Consider the following 24,775-nt stretch of genomic DNA (forward strand, 5'->3'; position numbering starts at 1 on the left):
ATGTATGTATGTATGTATGTATGTGTATGTATGTGTGTATGTATGTATGTGTGTGTATGTATGTATGTGTGTATGTATGTGTGTATGTCTGTATGTGTGTATGTGTATGTATGTGTATGTATGTGTGTATGTATGTATGTATGTATGTGTGTATGTATGTATGTGTGTATGTGTATGTATGTATGTGTGTATGTATGTGTGTATGTGTGTATGTGTGTATGTATGTATGTATGTGTGTATGTATGTGTGTATGTGTGTATGTATGTGTATGTATGTATGTATGTATGTATGTATGTGTGTATGTATGTGTGTATGTATGTATGTGTGTATGTATGTATGTGTGTATGTGTATGTGTGTATGTATGTGTGTATGTATGTATGTGTGTATGTGTGTATGTATGTGTGTGTATGTGTGTATGTATGTATGTGTGTATGTGTGTATGTATGTGTGTATGTGTGTATGTATGTGTGTATGTATGTATGCATGTATGTATGTATGTATGTATGTATGTATGTATGTATGTATTCATTTACACTGCAAGTGGGGAAACACTCGGTGGCAGTGATAACTTAATTACACACAATAAAAAATTAATACACAATAATTACAATTAATAGTAATACATAAAATAACCTAATTAATAAGTAAACCTAATTTCCCATTACAACCTATATGTATAGATATTACATAAGTTTCACATTGGTACTAATAGTCTTTCACTTCACCCTCATCTCACTCACTGCACTGGCACTAAGACACATTTCACTGACACTTTAGAACACATTTCACTGACAAATGTGATTTCCATTCATTGTAACACATCCTCCTGCCCTATGTCTTAGGGAATCACACCTTGTTAGTCTTTTCTTTAGAGCATTTTCGATATGGTACTGTATACCCAATAAGAAACAAGCAATGAACTCACATTAGAAAATGTGCTGTTCTTACAATAACTATTTCAAAGCCCTTTTTCATAAAACATTTAATTTTAGGATCCATGTTATTAGACTGTTTCTTGTTTTGATGAATATTATAACCTCTCGTAATACTGAAAGATTTTTTTAATAGAAGTCACATTGAGCATATCCTATTATCTTGATGAACAAGTACTCATATTTCGGAAGATATTAATTTTAGTGCCCATGTTTGTTGGACTTTTTTCTTGTTTTGATGACTGTGCCACCTCTGGTAATATCGAATGCTCTTTTTTTTATGGAAATCACATTGACCGTTTCCTATGATGATGAATAAGTACTCATATCTCGATTACATAGATTATAATATTTTGTCTCAGTCTATAGCAACATTCAATACTTTGTAACACACTAACCCTAGTAGCATAATTACCCCAGTCGACCTTTCATAATTTTTCGAATATAAATGACCAGAGTTCCATCAGACTTCTCGTGATATGAGAACTAAACGATGCTAGTTATTCTTCAGATCTACAAAACATCGGTGTATAAGATGCTGAAGAGTTAAACCCGTACCAGAGTGTACCGCTGCCTTTGAAGCAGATGTCACTGCGAAGACACGCGTCCGCCCAGGCAAGGCTCTTTTTGCCTTCATTCATCTCCCAAGAGTCGAAAATCTGATGAGGAAACATTGTAATTTAAATAATTGCTTAACGTGGAGTCAGTCATGCCAGACTTCGGAATTCCCGTCCCATTGTGATGTCGTGTAGCGCAGTTTCTTCCAGAAAAGGGAGTTTTCAGTTCTTATTGCTTTTATTTTGAATTAGTATTCCGAGCAGACTTCTGCAAACAAGGATACTTGCCAGCCACAAACAATGGCCCAAATAGGGTTGAAGAGGGGAGGGCGGTTCCAATAGCTTCCCATTCAAGAGGCAACGAGGCCAAATAAACGGAACGATAGGACGTTAATACTTCGCCAAATTAATCATTTATATCGGCATTTGCTTGTAGACTGATTTGTGTTAATATATGTCTCCATTTAAAGTAACAATGAATTAATTTTATAGGAAATTTGAATTATCATTAGATATAATGCGTGTTCAGTTCAAAGTGTGTCATGGCTCGCTGTATGTCGTCATGTGGCTAGTCGATGAGCCTACAGCAGTGGTTGCCAATCATTACGAAATTGTGACGTAATGGAAATGCAACCCGCACACCACTGTCGTAGGGAGAGGGGTGGAGTGAGTATCTCCTCAGGTAATGCAGTGAATAACACTGCAGAGACGGACTGTGATCAAAAAACAATATTATAATCTCCTACTTATTAACTAAACACACTTTTTTCCATGTTATATTTTATCCTCCTATTCATTATTTTTGTATTATTAATAAAATAAAATATATTTTTTTATTTACCATAAAAAGAACGTGTACTTCACATCAGCAGATAATTGAAATTAGAAAAACGTACCAGGCTGGTCACGAAGTTCTAAATTACACTACATACTTAAAAAGAACGTCTAAGTATTTTACCCCGATGAAGACATAGAAGCGGATAATTTTTAATTGTTTGTTTATTAATGAAATATTCAAATTATACTACATACATCGGAAAAAAAACGTCGAAGTATTTTACCCCGATTAAGACATAGAAGCCGATACTTTTTATTGTTCGTTTATGAATGAAATAATCAATTTACAGGTAAGGGCGTGGTAGTCTTTATATCAAGAAGAATAATGATAACGTCCATTGTTCTTTTATACTTCATTTAAAATTTTACAACAAATTAAGTATCTCATATTTTTGCCATCTGCACAAAAGAAATGCTTTAGCTCCCATGCTCCTTAAAATTAAGTTTCTACATATTACCTGTTTCTGTTTTAGAAAAGACATCGAAACATAATATTATCCTACACATTTGTAACATTACATGTGTACGTCCGCTGCTGATAAATTTCTTGTCTTATATCGAAGTGAAGGCTGTAAACAGAGGCTGTAGGTATGATGTCATGGTTACTCTTGAGTGGAGACAGGGGCATGTGTCGCGACACAGCTTTTGGCGATCACTGGCCTAGAGAATTCAATCTTCCTACACTTCCGCAGAGGCGTATTACCTATGTGCCAGAGAAGTTGCCTAGCAAGTACGGCGTTCATTCCGAAGAGTACTTACCGATACGTACTGTAACGCCTGTATTGGCAGGAATATGAACCGTTTGGAAAAACGTACTGAGGTGAGTTGTTTTTCTTACTGTCGGGATATGGGGAGAGGGTTAAGACGATTACTTACGTACAGTATTTGTTGACATTAACTTCGACGGTCAACATGTATACGGAACATTTGATTTGTGTTGTGGAATGTTGCCGTACGCAACCGATGATAACAAATACCCTGCGTACGACTTGCCCGCGCAAAACACAGTTCGAAAGAGGTTATGGTAGCACACAAACTTTACAGACTGCCATCTGTTGCTACGACGTTCAAGTTATACCATACACGTTCTCAAGTTCAGAATGAACGACTTGATTAATAGGCAACTTCTCTGACATAATAGCTGAAACTCGCTTCAAATCGCTGACTCACAACAGTGACGTCATGACACACTTTGAAATGAACACCCAGTAGTCTAATGCAGTGGTCCCAAAATTTTCTGAAGACACGATCCACTTTCATTCAGTGCACTATTTTTTGTCGGTTTTACGTTTATTTTACAGAATTTATAAATAATGTTGTCTATATTGACAGTAAAAATATTAGTTCAAATATCCTCAACTATGCCCCGCAATATTACACGCTCTGCAATGAACCTTCAATGAGCCACAAAGATGTAGTTATTTAAATAATACGTCTAGTAAGAGCAGTGACCGATAAGACTACTCACTATGACTGCGTCCCGGTTTTGACTTTCTAGAGCAGGCCTGCACAAGGTTTGCGCTCTCCGAGCCGGCTCACAGCTCATGAGCGGGATGCAGATATTAGCTGCGCTCTGTATAAGGGTGGACTGGAGAAGGGGTGGATCTCGTACAAAATACTTATACACATAAGGAAGTGCTATTACGAGTGCTTATGAAATGAATTCCCGTTCAGTGTTTGCAAAACTATCTTGGACTATTATTAATTAATAAAGAAATATTTATTTTACAGAAGTATTAGAAATTCTATAGCTACTTAAATGTACAATATCATTTTGTTATATTTTTATTTATCAGTACATCAAAACGAGGTTTTATGCTGTTGGCAGCTCAAAGGAACAGTAGCCTACTGATCATAATGAAACATTAGTTACAGATGTTCGATGTCTGCCTTTATTAAAGTTGATTATAGAAAACAGTTGCTCACAAATATAAATGCTGAGGCAAACGTAGCAATAATTTTCACAGCCAGCCTGTGTAGTCGTGGATATTATTGCTAACAGTGGCGTAGAATCAATGTAAGCTAAAAAGCTCAGCTTCCCCAGTTAATAATAATTTCATAATAAACCTGCAGTCTATGGACAAAATTATTTATTTATTTTAATAAAATTTATATTTACGCGTTAAATATTGTGATGCGGCAGCTCAGGATGATTTGTGATGCAGCAGTAAACAAGAAGCCGCACACACCAGCTTCCAAGCAGACTGGTTTCTTACACTCATTCTTCTGTGTAACCCACCCCGCAGATTTTCCATCCCTTTCTAACTAAACTACCCTGGTCGCAAGGCTCGCAGGAAGCTAGCTTGGACATTGAAAATACATAAGTAGTTTGCGAGTTATCCCTTTTCATCAGTTGTGTTCAGTTGAAGTGTTAGTGTGCATTGTGGCTGATATAATAAATAATGAGTCAAATAACAGTTCCTGACACCGATTTATTTTAATTTTTTAGGACAATTCCATTATCAGGACTGACTTATGAACAAAAGTGTGATCTAAACAACAAATGACCGACTCCCTTGCTGTCAATGAAGGACACAACCAAAAGACAGACGCATACTTACTTAATGATACTATTACTGTATTTATTGACTGTTAATATTGTGATTTCTTTAAGTATGACAGGGAGAGAGCTAGTGTAATACTATACTTGTCTATTTGATGTGTAAACCGTGAAATCATATTTTACTACGTACCATTTGAGGTCATGCCTTATTGGTGTTACTTACGAGGTTCCAACCAATTTCCGACTGTTGACTTGACATTGACTACTATTTATTTTAAGACTATATTTTTGTAATACGTTTTCTCATATTGCATGAAAGACAACTTGAGTAAGCTTCCCCTGCTCAAAATTTCATGCTACGCCACTGATTGCTAATGTTCAGTCTTGTAAAACTCAACCAGGCTAGTAGTATTATTCAAACGATCTTTAGCCCTTGGGTCACATTGAAGATCAATAAGTTCGAGCTGTAAATCGTTAAATGTTAAATGTTATGTTCCGTGTTTTAGATTTCTCCATACTGTACTGTAGCAGTAGATAAGCAACGTGAAACAGTTACTGAGAGTAGACCTACACATTGCACTCCACTAGATAGCTGAGTGGTCGTTTCCCTCTCCTCTGCCTATAGCAAGTCTATGTCATTCTGACGTATCTTCCTCTCCGTTTCGGCGAGCGGTAAACACCGCTCGTTGAGCGCTGTTTGTGCAGGCCTGTTCTAGAGGAAGAGGGCAGAGAATGCGTAACTATTTTGTATACGAACGTACCTGTACCTGCGCTGTGACGTCACATATACTTTGAATCAGGCAACTTCATACCCGTTTATAGGTAGCTGGAATACGAAGCCTACTTATGAATCTCTTTCGAGTAGCAGTACGAGTAAGACATGCTTGCAGTATAGCCTACCGCGAAGCGATCGTGTTTGGTGAACAGTATTTATTTATTTATTTCTAGTTGAAATGTGTTGTGTTTTTCCTTTTTGATTTTGCTTGCACAGTGCTTATTTCTTTATTTCATCAAAATATATACATTTAACCACTGCGTGTGTGTAATAACGTTATCTCTGATTGATTTATTGATGACGACCGGCGTGAATAATGACATCGACATGATCATGGTTTCAAAATTGGAACATGAAATTGATACGGATTCGGAAACATCATCAGTTCTATCATCTAATTCACGAATGTGTACTTTATGTCATGCTGCACTGAACCTTGAAGTACTACAAGCTGTAGGTGTCGATAGTAGTCTCAAGACTTTCCTCATTCAAACGTTTGATGAGCGAGTTAAAAATAAACAAGTCAATAAAAGAATGAGAGATAAGGCATCTAACTCTGAAGAATTTCAATTTGTAATTTGGCGGAAAAAATCTGAACGCAAATCTACGATGAGTTGTCCCTCAACATCAACATCTGGGAACGTTACGTTATCCAACCAATTTAACACACTCTCAAATTATGATCATCTACTGTACGTGCTTGGCAACAGTGCTTCGTCGGCTCAGCTATGAGTACACACGAACTCTGTCTGAAGAACAGCATTCCGTCCCTTTGGGACTGCAGTTGAATTGTCAGAATTCCTAAATGCAGGAAACAACGATTACTTACTTAATTACTCACTTACTCACTCACTTACTACTTACTTACGACTTTTAGAGAAACCGGAGGTTCATTGCCGCCCTCATATAGCCATAAGTCCGTCATCGCTCCCTATCCTGAGCAAGATTAATCCATTTGTTAACGTTTTCTTCATCCTTTTAATGTTACTCTAAACCCATATTTTGACTTTTGCTACCTCGCATTAAACGGGCAACGTGACGTGAGGTTAGCATGATAGTCTCCAATTAGGATAGAAAACATCATTTTGATAACCCATCCATGCCAGAGGTAAAATTGAAACTCACAAGCAAGGCTTCCACAAGCTGCTGAATCTTCATTATTTTTTATCTCAATTACTATATTCCATAGACATTAAACCCACGTTGTAGCTTTGAGATGTGGAACAAGTCAACATTGTACAGAAAGCACAATTCGATGTCATGTCATTGTCTTGTATAACTCGAGTTTCTTATAATGCATAATAAGCAGATTAATTTACAAACATAAACAGTTTTGTTGATTCTGTTCTGGAGCTTTTCTCTTGTCCCCTCAAAGCTTCGCTCTTTAATGGTTGTATGTAATCTGCAAACAGCATCAGAATCTGGCATTTATTTTCATCCCCTTTTCTCTTTCGACTCTTTGCCCTTAAGCAACTACCTTACTGTAATTCCCTACCCTTTCATGTGCATGCACCTTTATTTAGAAAGTTACACATCTCGATTGCCATTTGGCTAAGAAACACTACCTCCCTTGCCGTAGCCCCGACTTCGTCGAACAATGTTACAAGATTGGATCCCTTTCCGTTTCTGCAGAGGTCCACATAGCTCTAAGGAACGAGGAGAAGATCTCAATTTTAGTCAGTTCACTGACGCAGAAGGGCAAAGAAATGGATTTAACGATTCCTGTATCACTTTCTATAATCTCGTATATTTGATATTTGCTCCTCTTCTTCCTCTTCTCCTGGTGGTTTCCAAACTTGGGACTTTTGTTCACGGCCTGGCCCAACTTCCCTCATGTTTCCCCTTCTCCCTCTTTTATCAATATCTCCTCTCTCTCTTGCACACATCCTCTATTCATTTGCTGTCTTGTGCTCGGCTTTAAGTCGAGCTGTATCTGTAGCAACTCGCTGTGCGGACTGTTCCATTTACACAGGCTCTGTACTTGGAATCCATTTTGTAACCCCATTACTCCCTTTTCTTGTGCCAACGTTTCAGAAAACTGTGACGTCACATACATACAGGTCAGCAGAGCAACTGTTTTAGCCTGCACTATACGTAAGACCAGTGATCGCCAAAAGCTGTGTTGCGACACATGCCCCTGCCTCCACTCAAGCGTAACCATATCATACCCCCACCACAGTCTACTATATACAGTCGCGAAGCTTGAGGTGATTTTTTGCAAATCTCGTGAACTAGAAACAATAGACTGTCCACGGTCGACTTTGGACTGTGTCGTATTTCCATCGAGTGCTAGCTCGTTGCGTATTTCACATTGATGCTTGTGAAATGTTCGTTATTGGTTGTAATGAAAATGTTAATGGCTAAAATACAATAATTGGAATAATAATATTTTACTAGAGACGTAGAAAAATTAAGTTTGTTTCAATGAAATTTATTGATCACGTTTTATTTTCAATTCTGGTGGGATTATTATTGCTTAGGCCTACTTTTTTTCAAAGGATATGTTTTTAATTATAGCTGTTAATTTTGTTGTTATTTTTATTTGTTACTTTACTAGAGACGTAGAAAAAGTCTGTTACAATAAAATTTATTGATCGCGTTTTATTTTCAATTCTGGTGGGATTATTATTGCTCAGGCCTACTTTTTTTTCAAAGGATATGTTTTTAATTATAGCTGTTAATTTTGTTAAATTTTTATTTGTTACTTTACTACAGACGTAGAAAAAGTCTGTTACAATAAAATTTATTGATCGCGTTTTATTTTCAATTCTGGTGAGATTATTATTGCTTAGGCTTACTTTTTTTTTCAAAGGATATATTTTTAATTATAGCTGTTAATTTTGTTGTTATTTTTATTTGTTACTTTACTAGAGACGTAGAAAAAGTCTGTTACAATAAAATTTATTGATCACGTTTTATTTTCAATTCTGGTGGGATTATTATTGCTTAGGACTACTTTTTTTTCAAAGGATGTGTTTTTAATTATAGCTGTTAATTTTGTTGTTATTTTTATTTCTGACTTTACTAGAGACGTAGAAAAAGTCTGTTACAATAAAATTAAATGATCACGTTTTATTTTCATTTCTGGTGGGATTATTATTGCTCAGGCCTACTTTTTTTTCAAAGGATATGTTTTTAATTTTAGCTGTTAATTTTGTTGTTATTTTTATTTGTTACTTTACTAGAGACGTAGAAAAAGTCCGTTACAATAAAATTTATTGATCGCGTTTTATTTCCCATTCTGGTGTGATTATTATTGCTTAACCTCATCCCACTTTGTTAACTACGTAAGCCTACACTACAAGTCCCGGTACACGTAAGTTACTCCATTAATTCATATTTCCATTATTATTGTTGTAAAGAGAAATGCAAATTAATATTTATTGGTTTCATAGTTAATTATCGCTATAATCTTGAATGAGTGAAGCGATTATAGTAAATTTCAGTTCGTTTTGCACAAACAAAAATAATATTAACCTATTTCTTGCAGGTATCTTCGAGTTTATGGTAGAATTTAATATACTTCATTAAAATAATAAATTAACATTATGCATCTAATATTTCAATAATGGAAGGAAGGTGTTAATATTTCCAAAAGAATACAACGTAAGTGTAACATATTTTGTCATCTACTAGGAGAGAGATCTGCGATGATGAGGCGATAGTAGCGATCCTAGTGGTGGGCAACTACCCGTGTTTGCATTTTTACTACATATTGAGCTTCGCGACTGTATATAGTAGACTGTGCCCCCACCCTCCGTTTACAGCCATCACTTCGATATAAGACAAAACATTTATGAGTAGCGGAGACGTATACATGTAATGTTCCAAGTGTGTAGGATAATATGTTTCGATGTCTTTTCCAAAACAGGAAACAGATAATATGCAAAACCTTAATTTTAAGGAGCATGGGAGCAAAAGTATTTCTTTTGTGCAGATGGCAAAAATATGAGACACTTAATTTGTAGTAATATTTTAAATGAAGTATAAAAGAACAATGTACGTTACCTTTATTCTTCTTGATATAAAGACTACCACGCCCTTACCTGTAAATTGAATATTTCATTAATAAACGAACAATAAAAAGTATCGGCTTCTATGTGTTATTCGGGGTAAAATACTTCGACGTTTTTTTTTTCGACGTATGTAGTGTAATTTGAATATTTAATTAATAAACAAACAATAAAAAGTATCGGCTTCTATGTTTTAATCGGGATAAAATAATTCGACTTTTTTTTAAGTATGTAGTGTAAGTTACAACTTCCTGACCAGCCTGGTATGTTTTTCTAATTTCAAATATATGCGGATGTAAAGTAGGCCTACACGTTCTTTTTATGGTAAATAAGAAAATATATTTGATTCTATTAATAATACAAAAATAATGAATAGGAGGATAAAAGTTAACATGGAAAAAAGAATGTGTAGTTAATAAGTAGAAGATTATTATATTCCTTCTATTTTTGGTCACAGTCCGTCTCTGTAGAGCATATTCCGAATCTCACCGGTGAGCAATCCGATGGCATCACGGTGTTCCGAATTCCACAGATGACGTCATTGCTGCTCCACCGGTGTCGCACCGGTGCCATCAACTTGCAGAGGTGGTGGCAGTCTCCATCAGCCGCCATCAGTGAATCTGATTGGTTCTTGTATAGGGCGGGAATTAGCAGACGAATAACATCGTGCACTGTTGTGCCATGGCGGTGTGTTCTGCTTTAGTTCTGCTGTTTTGTTTGTAATGAGCACAACGTAAAAACAATATGTTAATGGCTTATGAGCGAACATGTCAACGGACCAGTTATTACTACCGGTTCAAGAAATAAGTTGTTTATGTTCTCTTTTCTTTGAACGAGATGGGAGTACGAAAATTTTGCAAAATTTTGCTAGCGTAGCACAGACAACAACTTGTACAGTCGCCATGACAGCATCGATCCTTCCAGCAGTTTTGTTCCTTATTTTTCTGCAACGCGACGTCATTGATGCCACCGGACCGGTGAGATTCGGAATACGCTGGTAGTTATTCGCTGTATTACCTGAGGAGATACCCACTCTACCCCTCTCCTTGCGATAGTGGTGTGCTGGTTGCATTTCTATTACGTTACAATTTCGTGATGTTTGGCAACCACAGCGAACCACTGCAGATAGCCACCCGAGTATTGGCGGGAAACCCATAGCAAATGAGCAAGGGAGGAAATGCCCTAGCTCCGCCTAACAAGATCCGAGGAGGGCAGGTCCGGAAGCCTAGGTGGCTGCCCCACCACCGGACTCGGGTGCTGTTTTGGCTAATAACCGGCACATCCTAAAACAATTTTATTAATGGAAATAATGCAAAGATCCCGATGGACCCTACGTTGACCGAATAAAAAATGCAAATAGTGCTTTTGTCCAGTTGTATCCAATATGGAAATCTTATATTATATCTAGATCTACAAAAATTAAAATCTTTAATAGCAATGTGAAATCAGTCTTATTATATGGCTGTGAGACATGGAAAACAAGTAAAATTATACTAAATAAACTGCAAACATTTTTAATAGATGTTTACGAAGAATTTTAAAAATTAGATGGCAAGATATGATCACAAACTCAGAACTATGGAAGATAACAAATCAGAAAGAAATCACAATAGAAATCAAAAGACGAAAGTGGAATTGGATAGGGCACACAATCAGGAAAGAAGATGGAGCAGTAGAAAGACTGGCTTTGGATTGGAACCCCCAGGGTAGTAGAACAAGAGGAAGGCCAAAAAAATAAATGGAAGAGAAGAGCTTTGGAGGAAATTGCTAGGGAGGGGGAAACATGGAGCGAAGTGAAGAAGTTGGCTACAAATAGGGTCCGATGGAGGCACTTTGTGAATGCCCTATGCTCCTCATGAGGAGATACAGGAGTTTGATTGATTGATATGTAAGACGAGTCCAAATTGTAGCAGAGGGACAGAATGTTTCGGGCGGTGACACTAAGTTACGTCCCCGAGTAAAAATAGCTCTAAATTGCGTCCGATGTTTAATTCGTAGGGCACGTAATTTGCGTCCCATAATTTTGAAGAATTTAACAAAAATCCACCTGTACTGCTGAAAGAAAAGCAAACATTTCTGTTCCTATTTGCAGACTTAGGACCGGGAATTAGACACATTGCTGAAGTTTTGGCTATGTCAGTGATATGATTGGAAGTGTTCGCACAATTCAATAAGCGTAATTACGTTAAAATTTATTCCTTATCACCTGTCTATTTAAGTCTTTATGCTCGACCATCTTCTTATCTATGCGGAAGACGTGAATATGTTAGGAGAAAATACACAAACGATTAGGGAAAACACGGGAATTTTACTTGAAGCAAGTAAAGCGATCGGTTTGGAAGTAAATCCCGAAAAGACTAAGTATATGATTATGTCTCGTGACCAGAATATTGTACGAAATGGAAATATAAAAATTGGAGATTTATCCTTCGAAGAGGCGGAAAAATTCAAATATCTTGGAGCAACAGTAACAAATATAAATGACACTCGGGAGGAAATTAAACGCAGAATAAATATGGGAAATGCGTGTTATTCGGTTGAGAAGCTTTTATCATCCAGTCTACTGTCAAAAAATCTGAAAGTTAGAATTTATAAAACAGTTATATTACCGGTTCTTCTGTATGGTTGTGAAACTTGGACTCTCACTCTGAGAGAGGAACATAGGTTAAGGGTGTTTGAGAATAAGGTTCTTAGGAAAAATTTGGGGCTAAGTGGGATGAAGTTACAGGAGAATGGAGAAAGTTACACAACACAGAACTGCACGCATTGTATTCTTCACCTAACATAATTAGGAACTTAAAATCCAGACGTTTGAAATGGGCAGGGCATGTAGCACGTATGGGCGAATCCAGAAATGCATAGTATAGAGTGTTAGTTGGGAGACCGGAGGGAAAAAGACCTTTAGGGAGGCCGAGACGTAGATGGGAGGATAATACTAAAATGGATTTGAGGGAAGTGGGGTGTGATGATAGAGACTGGATTAATTTTGCACAGGATAGGGACCGATGGCGGGCTTATGTAAGGGCGGCAATGAACCTTCTGGTTCCTTAAAAGCCATTTGTAAGTAAGTAAGTAAGTAAGTATACTCGACCATGCCGAAATGTAGTAATTATACACCTGGTAGTAGCCCTTTAATGCACCTCATTAAAGTACACCTATTCATTAAAGTTCGGGTTTCAGGCAATGATAAATAACCATTGTACCATTATGAAACCGCAAGTGTCGATTATTCTCGGATATGCAATCGAAAGACAATTAGCGAAAAGTCACGGAGGCTGGAAATCCAATACTGTCGCAAAAGGTTATGTTCTGTTACTGTAATAATTAGCGTTAATTGTAAATAATATTCAAATAAATTCAATTTGTCATCTCGTTTTTCAATTCTAAATCAATTTCCAGGTTATATCAAGATTAATCTTATTCTCTACGTTATGTCAAGGTCAATGGCATTCGGCGTCGGAAAAAATCAATACTTTCGCGTCTGCGCACATCTCACAATTCAGGACAATTCGCTACTCACTTACATAATCATGAACATGACCTACTTTTGAATTATTTCATGTTAGAAATATGGTAGAGCTTAAAAAGTCGTATGAAACTTGCCTATAATGGTAATTAAGACGCTCGTATGAAAATTATGAAACTCGCTTGCTCTCGTTTCATAAACAAACATACTTACGTCTTAATTACTGTCATTATAGGCTCGTTGCATAATGTACTATTATGACATAGCTTTTCATTATTATGAACTAAAAATTGTTTTTAATTGGTTATTTTACGATGATTTATCAATTACTACGTTTATCTATATTCTGATTGCGATTAAGGTGATAATGTCAGCGAAATGAGTCCAGAGTCCAACGCCGAAAGTTACCCAGAATTTGCTTTTAATGGGTTGAGGGAAAACCCCGGAAGAAACCTCAACCAGGTAACTTGTCCCAACCAGGATCTGAACCCAGGCTAGCTCGTTTCACGATTAGTCTAAAAATTGTTCTGCTATTGATATTAATGTCAGTTCTTACAAAACTATCATATTTTTTTCTACAATGGAGGCCCAAAATTTTATATCACCTTCGAGTGCCTTGTTGTGTTGAAACTTGTGGCCATAATCAACGAACAATGTATGTCCCTTTTCACTGAGCATATACTCCATGTTATTTCACTGAATTCTAAGCGATGTCTTCTCCATCTTCTCCACTCTCCCTAACTGAATTCCAGCCGTCATTTTGTGTACTTCACTGGTTAGGCTGCTATGATGTATCATAACGCAACATGCAAAGTAAAATTTAAAAAAATCTATATATGTTTTATTTAACGACTCTCGCAACTGCCGAGGTTATATCAGCGTCGCTGGTGTGCCGGAATTTTGTTCCGCAGGAGTTCTTTTACATGCCACTAAATCTACTGACATGAGCCTGTCGCATTTAAACACACTTAAATGCCATCGACCTGGACCGGGATCGAACCCGCAGCCTCAGGCACAGAAGGCCAGTGCTATACCGTCTTCGCTTGTTGTTTGCCTCGCGGCTTTGTTCTTTTGGTAGCGAGGCAAGAACGCAAAGCAACGTGAGCCACCAGTTTGTGCGCGTCAATTGAGGCATTTAACATAGAGTTAAGTAGTGGCATCTTTACCAACGAACAGTCCACACGGAGCGAGTTAATCACTGCGAGGCACATTTGATCGTATCCATAAACCGACTGGAATTGGCTCACGGCTTGTGTAGCCTCTCTCACTTGCGAGGCAAGGTATCCGCTGAGCGAAGCAAGCATCGTTCCTTGGTACGCAGCTTTAGATGTTTGTACAGCAGATCCTGGTTTGTAAATAATCAAAGAAGAATTGAATTTGAACGCTGAAGAATTTATGCAAATGACTACCAGATTTAAAGTACAATCTTGTTTTATAGATCCGCACATACAACTGTGAAAATACTCTAAATATATTCATAGAAGATCGGAACGTGGGATTATTCTTTACACAGCAATTTGTTGCTCGGAATGGGTGGCCTGGCCCGATGTGCGTGAACTGAGGACTTTAGTGAGGCCGCATCGCCCTGGGGGGCGAGATCTCCCGGCATCCATTGTTTGGTGGCTCCCAGAGGCGCTCTCAGCTTTCTGCTGCGAAAATAAATCATAAGTCTACTGGGACTCGAACCTCGGTTTTCCAGTCAAAAAACCAGACCCTTTATTAACTGAGCTGTTATTTCCCCCTTGTGTGTATTTGCGGAAAATCACCTTGTGGCCATTCTACGCAACACGCTGGTAACGCAGCAATTCTGAAACCGTGGGCGATCAATAGGAAAGAAGTTAAAAATATTCATAGGTCTATCAGCGAATCCGTTTGAATTTCTCCGAAGAAAATTGGCTATTTATTTTCTACTCATACCCATTCGGGAATTTTGTTTTCACATTCACTTTTCCTATCGTTGTTCTTAAGCGGTTGAATTATTATTATTATTATTATTATTATTATTATTATTATTATTATTATTATTATTATTATCATTATTATCATTATTATTATTATATGACTCGGTTAAGAGAGAAGTTTTATATGATATTCTTATTGAATTTGGTATTCCCAAGAAACTAGTTCGATTAATTAAAATGTGTCTCAGTGAAACATACAGCAGAGTTCGTATAGGTCAGTTTCTGTCAGATGCGTTTCCAATTCACTGTGGGCTAAAGCAAGGAGATGCACTATCACCTTTACTTTTTAACTTTGCTCTAGAATATGCCATTAGGAAAGTCCAGGATAACAGAGAGGGTTTGGAATTGAACGGGTTACATCAGCTGCTTGTCTACGCGGATGACGTGAATATGTTACGAGAAAATCCACAAACAATTAGGAAAAACATGGGAATTTTACTGGAAGCAAGTAAAGAGATAGGTTTGGAAGTAAATCCCAAAAAGACAAAGTATATGATTATGTCTCGTGACGGGAATATTGTACGAAAAGGAAATATAAAAATTGGAAATTTATCTTTCGAAGAGGTGGATAAGTTCAAATATCTTGGAGCAACAGTAACAAATATAAATGATACTCGGGAGGAAATTAAACACAAAATAAATATGGGAAATGCGTGTTATTATTCGGTTGAGAAGCTTTTATCATCCAGTCTGCTGTCAAAAAATCTGAAAGTTAGAATTTATAAAACAGTTATATTACCGGTTGTTCTTTATCGTTGTGAAACTTGGACTCTCACTTTGAGAGAGGAACATAGGTTAAGGGTGTTTGAGAATAAGTTTCTTAGGAAAATATTTGGGGCTAAGAGGGATGAAGTTACAGAAGAATGGAGAAAGTTACACAACACAGAACTGCACGCATTGTATTCTTCACCTAACATAATTAGGAACATTAAATCCAGGGGTTTGAGATGGGCAGGGCATGTAGCACGTATGGGCGAATCCAGAAATGCACATAGAGTGTTAGTTAGATTAGATTAGATTAGATTTATTTATTTAACCTGGTAGAGATAAGGCCGTCAGGCCTTCTCTGCCCCTCTACCAGGGGATTACAACTATAACATGAACAATAAGATTACAATTAATATTAAATTTACAATTACAATTACAATAAAAATTAAAGTACGACAAGAATACCTGATTAATGAAGCTAGACATTTTATCATAGAAGTTAAGAACAAAGAATATTTTTGTATTTACTAAATTACAAATTAAACCTACAATAACAAAATTCTATAGTGATGAAATTACCGGATATTGAGATATTTTGTGGTAGATTAAAAGAACTATTTACAAGAAACCATGTCTGAACGAGTCTCAATTACTGACCAACTGCCTAGTAAGTTTGCGTTTGAATTGAATTTTATTTCGACAGTCCCTGATGCTAGCAGGTAACGAATTCCAGAGTCTTGGCTGGGCTATTGTGAAAGAGGATGAGTATGAGGAGGTGCGATGGGATGGTATTGTTAGTATTGTTTCATGGCGAGAGCGTGTGTTCAGATTGTGGTGGGAAGAAAGGTAAGTGAAGCGAGACGACAGGTACGAAGGAATAGAAGAGTTCAAGATTTCGAAGAGAAAGAGAAGTGAATGTAAATTTCTTTTCTTATCTAGTTTAAGCCAACCTATTGCTTCCAGGGATGGGGTAATATGATCATATTTACGAACATTGCTTACAAAACGTACACACAAATTATGAGTACGTTGAAGTTTCATTTTGTTGTCGCTGGAAAGGTCAGTCAGTAAAATGTCAGCATAGTCAAAATAGGGAAATACAAGGGTCTGCACAAGGGACTTTTTTAAGCAAGAGTTGGGAGGCCGGAGGGAAAAAGGCCTTAAGGGAAGCCGAGACGTAGATGAAAAGATAATATTAAAATGGATTTGAGAGAGGTGGGATATGATGATGTATGTATGTATTTATTTACACTGCAAGTGGGCAAGCACCCGGTGGCAGTGGTATATACAATATTAACAATACACAGTTAAAATGATAAGCAATACACAATAAAATTTACAATAGCCTACATAATAAAATTTACAACACATATACAATTTTATACACAATACAATAAGAATACACAATACAATTTAACACAATAATAATTAAACATAAAATAAAACACCTAATTTTACAACACAACCTACATAATTATGTATAGGTTCTACATAATTTTCAATAGTCTTTCACTTTACTCTCATCTCATTCCCTGTAGTGGCACTATGACGCATTTCACTGACACTTTAGCACACATTTCACTGACACTATAGAACACATTTCATTGACGCTATAAATTATCACTGATCGGAACTGTTCACTGCACTGTAAAACCATAACTTCACTGACTCACCTCGCTTCACTGATACAATAGTTCAAATAAGTCAAATAATTGCATTCTTATGCATACTTATAAACAGAACTACATTTAAACTAAACATTTCTAGTCTAAGGCCCTCTTACACGCTATTTTAAAATAATTTACAATTCAAACCAAGGAAGTAAACTCGTCAGGCTAGATAAATACATGCCACCTTAAAAAATTAAATGTTGAATGTCACCTTAATTTTAATTTTCACTTTATACACAACTCTTTAAATTATTCTTGAATCTCCTTAAGGAAGGACAGCCCTCAAAGACCGCTGCAGGTAGGTCATTCCAATCATTTATAGTTCTATTTAAAAATGAGAATTTACCTACATCCGTTTTCTGTTTCCTACATTTGATTTTAAAATCATGATCGTTCCTACCATAGTACGTTGGCTTTTCTAACCGAGCCGTTATGTCTACCCATGCTTTCTGACCTAGATGTGCTCTATACAATGATGTTATTCTAGTTTTCCTACGTCTGTTTTCCAAAGTGATACGTCTGTTTTCCAAAGAGAATGGATTAATCTTGCTCAGGATAGGGACGAATGGTGGGCTTATGTGAGGGCCGCAATGAACCTCCGGGTTCCTTAAAAGCCAGTAAGTATTATCATCATCATTATTATTATTATTATTATTATTATTATTATTATTATTATTATTAATCATGACCATCACTGTTATGAAGTTATTGCTGTTACCACCATCATTGCCACTTTTATATTATTACTGTGACCATGATTATTATTACTGTTTCTATTATTAAATGGAATAGAGTTTATCCCAGCAGAGATGTGACGATAGAAGACGTGACGGGCCGGAAAGTAATAACGTGTGGGCACAATGGACGCCACATCTCGAGTGAGTACAGGCACAATCCAACAGAAGAGGATTTCGCACTTCTGAAAGCGGCGGACACAAACTTAAGAAGTCAAAAAGAACAGAGCTTCTTTCAATCCAGAGATTGAAGAGATGGTCGGAGGAAAGGAGTAAAGAAAGCGAAAAGGAAAGACGACAAGAAAAAGGATGTTGGAAAAGCAGAAAGAGACGGGGACGTAGAAAGAGAGAAACTTTACCCTGGCAGGGAAGCTATAGTAGCTAGATAACATTGGAAGACGTAAATCAGAGTAAATTCCTCAAATGGGAGGAGCGAGTTCCTGAAGCGTGAACCTCACCCCACTCCGGTCCGTCCCGACTACTGTCTGTCTGTCCGTCCGTCCGACGTTCTTTCTTTATTTTTATCTTTTTGTCTGTTTCTGACTTTTTGTGAGTCATTGTCTGAATTTTCTGTCTGAATGTGTCTGAATGTCTATGAAAGCAAGTTTAATAAAACATATATGGTTTATATCTCAAAAATATAAAATGGTTTATCTAATCAAGTTAAGAAATGAATGATTTAAAGTGTTTTTAAACATATATCAAAAGAATTTTAAGAAACTGCACATAATCTATGTACCTACACGTTAGATGAAATACGTGTGGGTTTACATTAGAGTTAATAATTGTAATTATATTGCTTAATTATGTTTTGTTTTTCTCTTCGACAAGTCCTATGGCGTTAGCTCTTTTATGGACAAAGAAAATAAACAATAAAAGTAAATACGAAATATCTGGTTTTTTAAATGTCTTAATTGTATTTCAAAGATTTTTGATAACGTAACAATTAATTAAGAATCGGCATCGAAACTAAGACGAATGATCATATCGTCGGTTTACAAGCAAAACACAATAAGTCAGGAATATTACTCCTGAGAAAATGCGTTTTGAAAGCTCTTAACAAAATTGAATCCTGAAAGTATTATTTTTAGTAAGTTATTTCTCTTTATGTGTATTTAATTTTCCAATTGTAAGTTACACATTATTTACATTATACTGGGTGTTCATTTCAAAGTGTGTCATGACGTCACTGTTGTTGGGTCACCGATTTGAAGAGAGTTTCAGCTTATATGTTAGAGAAGTTGCCTATTATTTAAGGCGTTCTTCAATCTGAACTTGAGAACGTGTATGATATAACTTGAACGTCGTAGCAACAGATGGCGGTCTGTACGGTCTGTGTGCTACCATAACCTCTTTCGAACTGTGTTTTGCGCCGGCAAGTCGTACGCAGGGTATTTGTTATCATCGGTTGCGTACGGTAACATTCCACAACACAAATTAAATGCTCCGTGTCCATGTTGACCGTCGAAGTTAATGTCAACAAATACGTAAGTAATCGTCTTAACCCTCTCCCCATATCCCGACAGTACGTATTTCCAAATAGTTCACATTCCTGCCACTACCGGCGTTACCGTACGTATTGGTACGTACTCTTCAGGATGAACGCCTTACTTGCTAGGCAACTTTTCTGCCTCTTAGGTTATACACCTCTGCGGAAGTGTAGGAAGATTGAATTCTCTAGGCTCATCGGCTAGCCACATGACGGCATACAGCGAGCCATGACACATTTTGAACTGAACACCCAGTATACGCCTTTTTCTCAGAAGTAATATTTTTCACTTAATATGTTTTCTTGTAAATCTACGATATTTCGTTCGTTCGTTTTATTTACATTGCAGTAAGAACTTTTAAAAGTAAAAGTTACATTTTTCCGAAAATTACACACAAATTAAACGAAATATAATAATAATAATAATAATAATAATAATAGGGGAGACTCGTCTAATTTGGCAATATTTTATATTTCGACACAGTTTGTAGTTGCATATTCTGAAATTAAATATTCCTCTATTATGGAATGTATTTAAACATTAAATCCCAATAAACCTCTGACAGAAAATTCTACAAATCTAAATTATTTACACATAACACACTAATAAATAACAAATGACATGTTTCCAGATTTGGTACTTCATTAGGATAGTTTGGCAATAGTACAGAGGTAATTTGGCAATACGGTAAAAAATAAAATTTTCAAAATAAAACAGTGGTACAAGGTTTATAAGACTTAATTTACTGGGACAAGAAATCATTAAATACCAAAAACACAAAACAAAAGCAAGAAAAATAATTGAATGGCTTTTTCCGACCACTCTTATTAATTATATTGAAGGGTTGTCTTCTAATTTCTGTTGTCGATAGCCCAAACCCAAGTTCTTGCATTCTGATTACATATGTCACCAGTTTTTGCTCTTCCTCAACGGTTAGAGCTAGAGGTCTTCCTTTCGTGGGAATGACAACGTCATCGGGTCCTGAGAATGCATACAGAAACCTCTTTAAGTTGTTAAAGGGCACATTGTACTTCTTAGAAGCCCTTTAAGTCGACCATCTAACTTTCAAAACACTCCCGACCGCAGCCCGCAAATCATCTTTGGAATATTTTTCAGAATAATGTCCTCGTTCCCTTGGCATATCTGCAACACGCCACACAAAGTGCTGCATTGAAGACTGTAAAAATCCCTCATACGTCCCTACTCTTAAATTTTACCATCGAGTACACATTCTTGTTCAAAGAGAGCAGCAATATATCACTATAAAGGAAAATGGCTAATTCACATTATCTTGGAGAAGACATTTTTTGCTAAGAAGAACATAAAGCGAGCTAAGGCCTGATGAGTTATTAACAGAAGGTATTAATTATATAAATGGCTTACCTTATAATATGGAATCTCAGCTTTTGATATGTAATGCACAAACAAACGTAGGTAATGAACAACACTTTTTTTCCGTCTTTGTATACACACGTCCACACAACCACCACTTCAAAAGGAAGTATTCAACACTTCTTTCTATTAGTAACAATATGTGCCACTATATTGCGCGGATTTGAATGAAACGAAAACTAAAAGTACACTCAGATGTTGCACTCTATGACCGTGTCATTGAACTTCTTAAAACTTTGGAGGAAATTTGGCAATAGAAGAAATACAAGAATATTGCCAAATTTCCCATATTGCCAAATTTGCCGAGTTTCCCCTATATTATTATAATTATAATATAATTGTTTATTATTATTATTATTATTATTATCATTATTATTATTATTATAGTAGATATTGCTGAAAAAATATGTACATATAATAAACCAATGGGGATCATTAATAAAATCATGAAACCCTCACTAGTACAAAGACACACAAGAATAGGCTTGTATAAAACCTTAGCACAGCCAGTATTAAGCTATGGTAGCGAAGCGTGGAGTGTGAAGTATAAAGATGTCAGTAGAATAACAGCAAGTGAGATGAGGTTTATGAGAGCAACAGCTGGATATACTCGCTGGGATCATAAAAAAATGAGGACCTAATGCAAGAACTTCAAATAGAACCCATTATGCAGTTCATCAGCAAATATCAACTTCAGTGGAAGGGTCATCTCGAACGAATGAATCGATGCAGAATTCCAAAAGCACTGCTTCATTACCATCCATATGGCAAAAGATCTCTAGGCCGTCCAAAGAAGAGATGGACTGAAAATTCTAATACTTGTTAGGAAGATGATGATGATGATTATTATAGTTAAACATTTTTCTAGTTATTTTCCTATTCATTTTATAGCAAAACATCGTAGCTAGCTTTGTCCCCATATATATATATATATATATATATATATATATATATATATATATATATATAAGTATATAAGGAACCATAAAAGTGAATCCAGTTTAAAAAATTATAATTATGACGCGAGGGACTTTTATATAAAATTCATTCAATTTTTATTAAAATATTAATAAAATGAAAACAACTGATCAAATAAGAATGAAATTTTGTACATTTCGTAGTATTAATCAGACGTACCAGTGACAGAAATCTGATGAATTTAGCTTCAAAAATATGAAAGTTTGGAATTTCAGTATAATGTCGTCTTAAAAATTATTAATTTAACATAGGTTAAGATAAAAGGGTCGAGGTTACTTTAAGGTACACTGAAACTGAGTTCTGAAACTTTTAAAGTTTTGAACTAATTTCTTTCAAATTCTGCTGGTTTTTTGTCTCTACATTTAAATAATAATAACAATAATAATAATAATAATAATAATAATAATAAACCGTGGTGCTACAGCCATTGAAGGGTCTATATATACCAGTAGGCTGCTGGCCTCACGTTCACATGCCGAATCAGAGGTAGACGATCATCCAACTAGAATGGAGGTATCGTGTGGTTAGCACTATGTTCCCCCCAGCCGTTATAGCTGGCTTTCGCAACCGGATTTCGCTACCCATCATAGCTCCCCAAGTGCATCACGATGCTGGGTGGACACCGGTCCCATACACTGGCCGAAATTTCACGAGAAAATGTCTTCTCCCATGAGAACTCGAACCAGCGCGTATTCCGTAACGCGAGTCCTAGGCAGGATGCCTTAGGCCACGACGTCACGGTGCGGGACCTCTACGTTTAAATAACAGTACCAAATTTTATCATTTTTCAATCATTAGTTCCTTAGATATTAATTTTCATATATTTTAATGATATTAAATTATGCGTAAATTCGAAACATCCCTGTCGACTTCAGGAACGTTTTTGCTTTTAAAAATCTTCTGTGAAGAACTTATATTCCTTCACAAAGAGAACTGCGAATGGATTTTTAAATTTGAGAATTGTTTCATGAGATAAAAGTTTTCTTACAAATCAAATTTTTGCTTGACTATTACACATTTATTACGTTACACTACTTTTGACCAATAAAACGGTACGAAAGAACGTCTTTCAACCAATTATGTCTATTTATCCTACAATTTTATCACTTCCCTAGCATTTGTTTATTTTTATCACTTCCCTAGCATTTATTTGTTTTTATCACTTTCCTTGTTTGCCAACATTTTCAAACTGCAAAATTTTACGTTACTATAAAACATGCTTTGCGATCGTCAATTGTTTCCCGCATAGATAGTTGACTGAAAACGGCGGCTCCGTTAAAAGGTTTTGGTGAAGGTAACATTAGTGAAATAGAATTTTAATAAGTCAATTAATGTCTATTTTATTGTAGTAGAGTACTTTATTTCTTATAATCTCTATATCTTTCTTCTGTTTTATCACCTCCATACCATTTGTTTCTTTGTTTGCCAACATTTCAAACTGCTTAATTCTTTACGGAACTGTATCCTAATACAAGCTTTGCGATCGTCATTTGTTTACCGCATGGACAGTCAACTGAAAATGGCGGCTCCGTTCAAACGTTTTGTTGAAGGTGGCATTAGTGAAATAGAATTTTAGTAAGTCAATTAATATTTTATTGTATTAGAGTACTTTATTTCTTGTAATCTTTATATACTTTCTTCCGATCGTGTAATAGCCAATTAAATCCCACTCGAGCTTTGATTTTCTCTAGATAAATCAATACCTCTAGTGAGGTTACTGTTGATATTTTTCTTCGAATTTTATAAGTTAAAAATTCATATCATGAAAAGTTTTCAGTGAAGAGCTGATTCCATGCACAGTTTTGTGTATTGCAATATGCTGAATATTCTTCCAAAGTTTCATATAAATCGGAGCGAATGGAATCCGCTAGCAACTTTATTATTAACCAAAAACGTAGTTTTGAGAAAACGCAATTTTTAGTGGGTGTTGCATTTTAAAAATGGTCGCCAGACTTTTGAAAGTAGTAGGCGGGAGCTAAATGTAAGACGGAATGTTATTAGTACATTATGCAACGAGCCTATCATGGTAGTAATTAAGACGCGAGTATGTTTATGAAACGAGCGCAAGCGAGTTTCATAATTTTTATATGAGCGTCTTAATTACCATAATAGGAAAGTTTCATACGACTTTTTATACTCGACCATATTTCTAACTTGAAATTATTCATAAGTATTCTTGTTATTCTTATCTGACTGGGGAGCGGAAATGACCTTGTGCAATGTCTCGTAAATTGCGAGATGTGCGCAGACGCGAAAGTATTGATTTTTTTCCGAGAAACAAATGTCATTGACTTTGATATAATCTAGAGAGTAAAATAAACATTAATCTTGATATAACCTTGAAATTGATTTAGACATTGAAAAACGAGATGACAAATTGAATTTATTTGAATATTATTTACAATTAACGCTAATTATTATAATAACAGAACATAACCTTCTACGACAGTATTGGATTTCCAGCCTCCGTGACGTTTCGCTAGTTGTCTTTCGATTGCATATCCGAGAATAATCGATACGTGCGTTGACCTGGTTGGCGAGTTTGTATAGCGCTGGCTTTCTATGCCCAAGGTTGCGGGTTCGATCCCGGGCCAGGTCGATGGCATTTAAGTGTGCTTAAATGCGACAGGCTCATGTCAGTAGATTTACTGGCATGTAAAAGAACTTTTGCGGGACAAAATTCCGGCACATCCGGCGACGCTGATATAACCTCTGCGTCGTTAAATAAACCATAACATTTTCAAAAAACTACAAATAA

This window comes from Periplaneta americana, chromosome 10 (assembly GCF_040183065.1).
Source record: "Periplaneta americana isolate PAMFEO1 chromosome 10, P.americana_PAMFEO1_priV1, whole genome shotgun sequence".
In the NCBI taxonomy this organism is placed as follows: Eukaryota; Metazoa; Arthropoda; class Insecta; order Blattodea; family Blattidae; genus Periplaneta; species Periplaneta americana.